Here is a 6,000-nt window from a genome sequence, read left to right as displayed (position 1 = left end):
GAAGTACCATGTTTGGATGAGATTGAACTATGCATTCTAAAGCAACATGTGATGCCTTTTGATCCATAAGATGAATACAATAATAATACTTCTCTACAGAGACAACATCAATACATACATTATTGATGAGCTGCAAATTTATCATGCATATTATATGAAAACTATGTCTACAACTCTCCATTCATTTAATTAGGGATGGGTGGAATAACAATTTGAGAAAGGATAATATTTTGTCTAAAATGTTCTTGTGCGGTGCCACTTTGCTTATATGGGAGAAGGGAAATTTTGGAAATGTGAATGCAACTCTGAAAAGATGTAGAGATAGATGAAAAGACTAAAAAAATTGCCATAGTTGGCTGAGGTAATTCAGTAACCACGAGGCTTTGAAAGGGAGATTGATCATTGGCTGCAGTTAGAGGAAATAATGAGGTTGCAGAGAATGCGGGTTAATTGGCTTAGGGATGGTGATGGGAATATGTGTTTCTTCCATGTTAAGGCAACTCTTTGAAGGAAACATAATGACATTTCATGCGTTAAGTAAAGTGATGGAAAATGGGTGATAGAGTAAGATCAGATAACAGGTGTGATATCCTCATTTTAGATAGTCCGTATGTTCTACAGTTCCGGTAACCAATGTCTGTCTGGACAGCCAGAATATCTAGAACTATATTTAAATTAGAGTGAGAGTCATAAATACACTAATAATGACAAGAAAAATTAAGAAAAAATTTAAAAAATAAAATACCAGAAAGTTAAATGAGCCAAACCTACGGCAATGGGTAACTTAACGGGAAGCGACTGTAAAAACAATTGCTGACCCTTAGACTCATAGGGAAACCTTGTGAAATAATTTTTGGGACTCCAGTGAAGAGTTATTGAGCCTTAGATAGCAATAGAATGCTAAGAAAATGTTAAGAAAATTTTCTAAATTAGTACATACAATTTTAGCTCATTAAGTAAAATAAAGGGCATTTTGGTCATTTCACCTCCAGAGATGATTTTTGACCAACTTATCCATTTAAGTAAATGAGGTATATTACATAAAATTTGAATAAATATTGATGAAAAATTAATTAAAAATAAGTAAAGAAAGAAGAAAAGAAAAGAAAATCAAATGAAAATTTAAATCTAATTATGACATCATGAATGATGTCATTAAGAATTTCTAGCCGATTATAATTAGACAAGCATAATTAGAAGAAATAAAAGAAAGCTAAAAGAGACAAAATTGACTAAAAGAAGTCATCTTCTTCCCTAAAACACTCTCTTTGCCGAACCATTTGAACATCCACCTTCCTCTATTGTCAACTTTTTCAAACTTAAATTAGCTTGAATTCTCCCCATAAAACCCCAAAGCCACAACATTAAATCTTGATTTCTCATCTTGCAAGAGTAATTAGAAGTAAAAGGGAGCAAAGAGATTGAAGATTTAGTAAGAAGAAAATTGGTCACAAAAGGTTAGTGCCATATTCAAGTTCTTTTCTTTCTTTAATCCTTGTTAGTATAGCGAATTAAGTTAAATTCTTATGAAATTGAAAGAAGGTGATCCATAATTGAAGGATCAATTTTTGGCAACCATGAGAGGGTTAAGGTTTTGTTAGTTTAGTTGCAATTAAACTTGTATATTAATGTTAATTGATGTGTATATTGAGTTAGATGATGATGTATATGTGTTACATGAGATTTACAAAACTTATAAGATAGGGTTTAATATGAAAATTGGGAATTGGATGATATGTTGATAAATTGATATTGTTGAGATCAATTATGAACTATTTGAAGTGCATGGAATGTGAATTTAGGTTGATAGTAATGTGGAATGGTGGTATTGGGAGTGTTGTGTTTATGCAGGATTTTCTAGACCTTAAGTCCAGTGTGGTTTTTAGGCCATAAGTAGAGTTATGTTACTCCAATTGGTGTGAGGCCAATTGAAGATAAAACCTAAGATAATTTTCCACATTTTTCATGTAGAGACCCTGCCCAGAAACTGAACCTAAAATGACCAAAAATTGGCTTGAATCCGGATAACCAAAATCTAGACTTGGAAAAATGACCATATAAACAGTAAATGTTCAAATGGCCATAACTCACTCTAGAAATGTCAGAATGACCTGATTTTCGAACCATTGGAAATTTTAGACATAGGAGAACATTTTCTATGGAGAACTTAGAGCCTGGTTCTGACCATAACCTACTTAAATTGTTAACCAAAGTTAGCTCATCAAAATTATCAGAACCAAAATTGCTCAGAAATTCTGGACATGAACCAATCCGGCCAGTTATGGTAAAAATGCCATAACTTGAGCTACAAAACTCTAAATGGAGTGATTCAAAAAGGAAATTAAAGTAGAGACATTAAGGAACAACTTTGATGAAGAAAAGTTAACCAAAATCCCACTGTATATTGGTCCAATGGAACAGTAAACTTAGGAGACAAAATCTGAAATTTTGAAAATACTTCTAGGAAGTTTCGAATTGAAATTGGCAACCAATGCCAATAAATGTAGAAACCAAAATGTGGTATTATAGTGTAATTAGAATTTGCATATCTATTATTTATGAAAAAGTTAATATTTTTGTATGAATAGTAATGTGAATAGTAACCACTAAATTATGTAAAATAGTATAATAAACTAGAAAAGCCATTGTAAATGTTAAATATAAGATGTGATTAGTAATTTATGGTTTTTGAATTTGAGTAACTCTAAAACATAGGATAATAATTCATAGGAAGAATCTTAGGCTAACATATGACTGTAACATATCCAAATGGTTGGATAAAGTTGGGATTCCAGAATCTGTCTAGTTCTGGAATCAGAATGAGACAATGAACCAGTTATAGTTATTCAACCATAACTGGAGTTCTAAAATTTTAATTGACATAATTCAAAATAATAGGAATAACTAAGATGAAGACCTAGGGCTTTATTGTAGGAACCTAGAACTAATTCTAAGCCTAAGTGCTTAGAATTATATGAAAAAGAAGATAGAACATCTTTAAACTAGTAGACTTACAGGGTTCAGCACCCTGGACAGTCATTAATCAATTGACTATAACTAGAGTTATACTACTTCAAAGTAAATGACTAAAAAGGGAATTTTAAGTAAATCTGAAATCCATGAATTGTTCATGGATTTACTTAGAATATGAATGATAATTTATATAAATATTGTAATGAATAAATGACTCATATAAATGTATGAATGGGACATTAGTTCTCATTATTGGAGAAAAGAATAATGTTTTGAGTATAATGGTATTGATGTAAATTGTGATCAATATAGGTAATATAATGAATGTATAAATTTTGTAGTAATGTAATTCGGAAATTATGCTTCCATCATAACTAGAATTAAAATGCAATAAAATATAAATAGAAAAATAATGCAATAATAAAACATATTAACATTTAATGATACTTATGTGCCCATGTATTACCTAGATACGTGTATCAGATTTGATAGATTGGCATGCCAATAGGGGATTGTTTGAGCAGTACTGCATAAGGCTTTATGCCTATATTTATGGCTTTATGTCCACATTAATGGCTTGTATGCTTGATTATTTGTTACCATGGCTTTTTAGCCATATTAATTACATACGTGGTTGACGTTTTTTGTATTCACGTCCCATGGTATGATGGCCCGAGACACTGCGATGCCCTGTGTCAGCTATATTGATTGCATACGTGGTTGACGTTTTGCGTCCCATGGTATGACAGCCCAAGACACTACGCTGTCTAGTGCCAAGGACCCGCTTATCTAGTTTAGTCAGCCTGTCATAGGTTACTTGGGCAGTGAAATAAGTTAAAAATATTAAGAATTAAAAATATTAGAAATTAAATAAATAAGTAAGAAAGACTTAAAATAAATTAGATTAGAAGTAAGAATTTTATTCATTATCCCCATAAATAACATCATTATCTTCATCTTTAGCACTAACCCTATCTCCATCATCAGTACTATCTTCTTCCACCTCTGCAGGCTGCCAGTTTACATCTTCACTATCTGGTAATTCGAAATATTTTCTTCATCATTATCACCATCATTAACTTGCCCTCTCCCATCACCACTTTTGCCTCTACGTACCTCTTCCTTGACCTGACCATTATTACCTCACTATAGACCCTCTCATCCTCTATTTTTGTGCCTCTCAAATTGATTAGAGTTGAAAGAACTCTTAATACCCTGGCTTACATGGACTTCATCATTCCTATGTTTAGCATTACTTGGTCCCTCACCATTCTTAGAAGGAATTACATTTAAGGTAAATTCTTTTGAGGTAATAGTCATAGGAACGGTGGGATTATCTTTATACAACTCAAATACTAACATTAAATCCAAATCATCCTTAATTTTCATCCCATTACCACAACTGTTATCCACAAAATTAGACCCAATTTCAAATAGTTGATATACATCACTCAAAACGCTAGTATATGAATACTTATCAGCAGGAACATCCTTAATCTCACTTTTTCACCTCTAAACTTACAAATGAGATTATAGTTTTTAGCATAATCCCTTTTTTTCCTATAACATTCAATAAAAATACGTTTGTATTTTGAATAAACCAATATTTACCAAGTCATATTGAACATGAAAAACACATTTACATAGCCATTCACATTCAACTGTTCTCCTAGGGTTACTCTGCCAAACACATTGCAAAACCCACACTATACTTAAGCATTCACTTTCGGTTTAACTATGGTTTGTAGTAAGTGTTGGAAAAATGCACTAATTGCAAGAACAATTTATCAATAGGTGCAAATATTAGCAATTTAAAATTTTTTATAACATAGGGTTTCATGCATCATGTTACCACGTTAAGCTAGTGAAAAACACATCATTTAGTCATATCAAATCATGTTTCAATTGCTAATCAAGCCTAATTGTCATTAGGAAACAATTTCCCCAATTATTACCTAGCTAGGGTTTTAAAGATAAACTCACCCTTTAGGCGCAGAATCAAAATTCCCACCAAATCCAAGTAGTGCAAACTATCAATTACTAGTCCTCCAGCTTGTCTACACAAGCCTTTGATCAAAGCAACCTTGATCAACCAAACACCTCCTCCTTGTGCTTCCAAGTGGTGTGGCCAAGATGGGAAGGGAGGAAGAGTATGTTATATCAATTTATTTCTCTTTGGAAGTGAAGGAGAAATAATTTCTTAATTGCAATTCAAGAGCAACAATACTTGATTCTCTTGAATTCTTGTTTCAAGGATGAAGATGAAACTAAGGAGAGGAATGAGAAAGGTGGCCGGCCAAGAAGGAAGAAGAAGTGTTATTAATTTCTTTTTATCTCTTCCTTAAATATCTTTATTTCATAATTAATATAAGATAATATGTGTCCACTTTTAATTAGTTAATTAAAAGCGTTGCCAAAATCTCATTGGTCCAAGCTTAATATTAATTAAGAAATTAAGATTTGATTAATTAACATTAATCATGCCAATTAATTAATTAATTAACATTTAATTAATTAACTAATTTTCCTTCCAATTTTAACTAAGTCAAAATTAGTCCATGTAAGTATTTGACCAAATCAACATGGTCAAACCTCTTACTTTGACGAGTCAAAATTTCATTTCTTCCTTAAGTTAATTTTCAAGTTTATATTTAAATACTTTAAATATCAAATTGAATACTTCCATTGGTAAATTTAGTTTCAAGTTATACTAGAAACTTTGCAATCTTATTGCAAACTAAATTTATTAATTCAATTAATTAATTAAATTATTTAATCAATTAACTAAATTAATTTTACTTTGATCAAATAGCTTTTATGTGTGTGACTTACTAGGTTCATTACTAATTGGCAATGAAAATAACATTAACTCCTTAATATGATCGGAACCATTCCAAACTCAAAATGAAATTTCCTTTTCATTCAAGTTCTCATAGGTCATAGTTGATATCTAGCATAATGTGCTATGACTACTCAATTAGTTATGAATTAATTCTTCAATTCATAAACTTTTGATCATACATACCA

This window comes from Hevea brasiliensis, chromosome 6 (genome assembly GCF_030052815.1).
Source record: "Hevea brasiliensis isolate MT/VB/25A 57/8 chromosome 6, ASM3005281v1, whole genome shotgun sequence".
NCBI classification, from domain to species: Eukaryota; Viridiplantae; Streptophyta; class Magnoliopsida; order Malpighiales; family Euphorbiaceae; genus Hevea; species Hevea brasiliensis.
Note: the sequence above shows the minus strand (reverse complement) of the source record.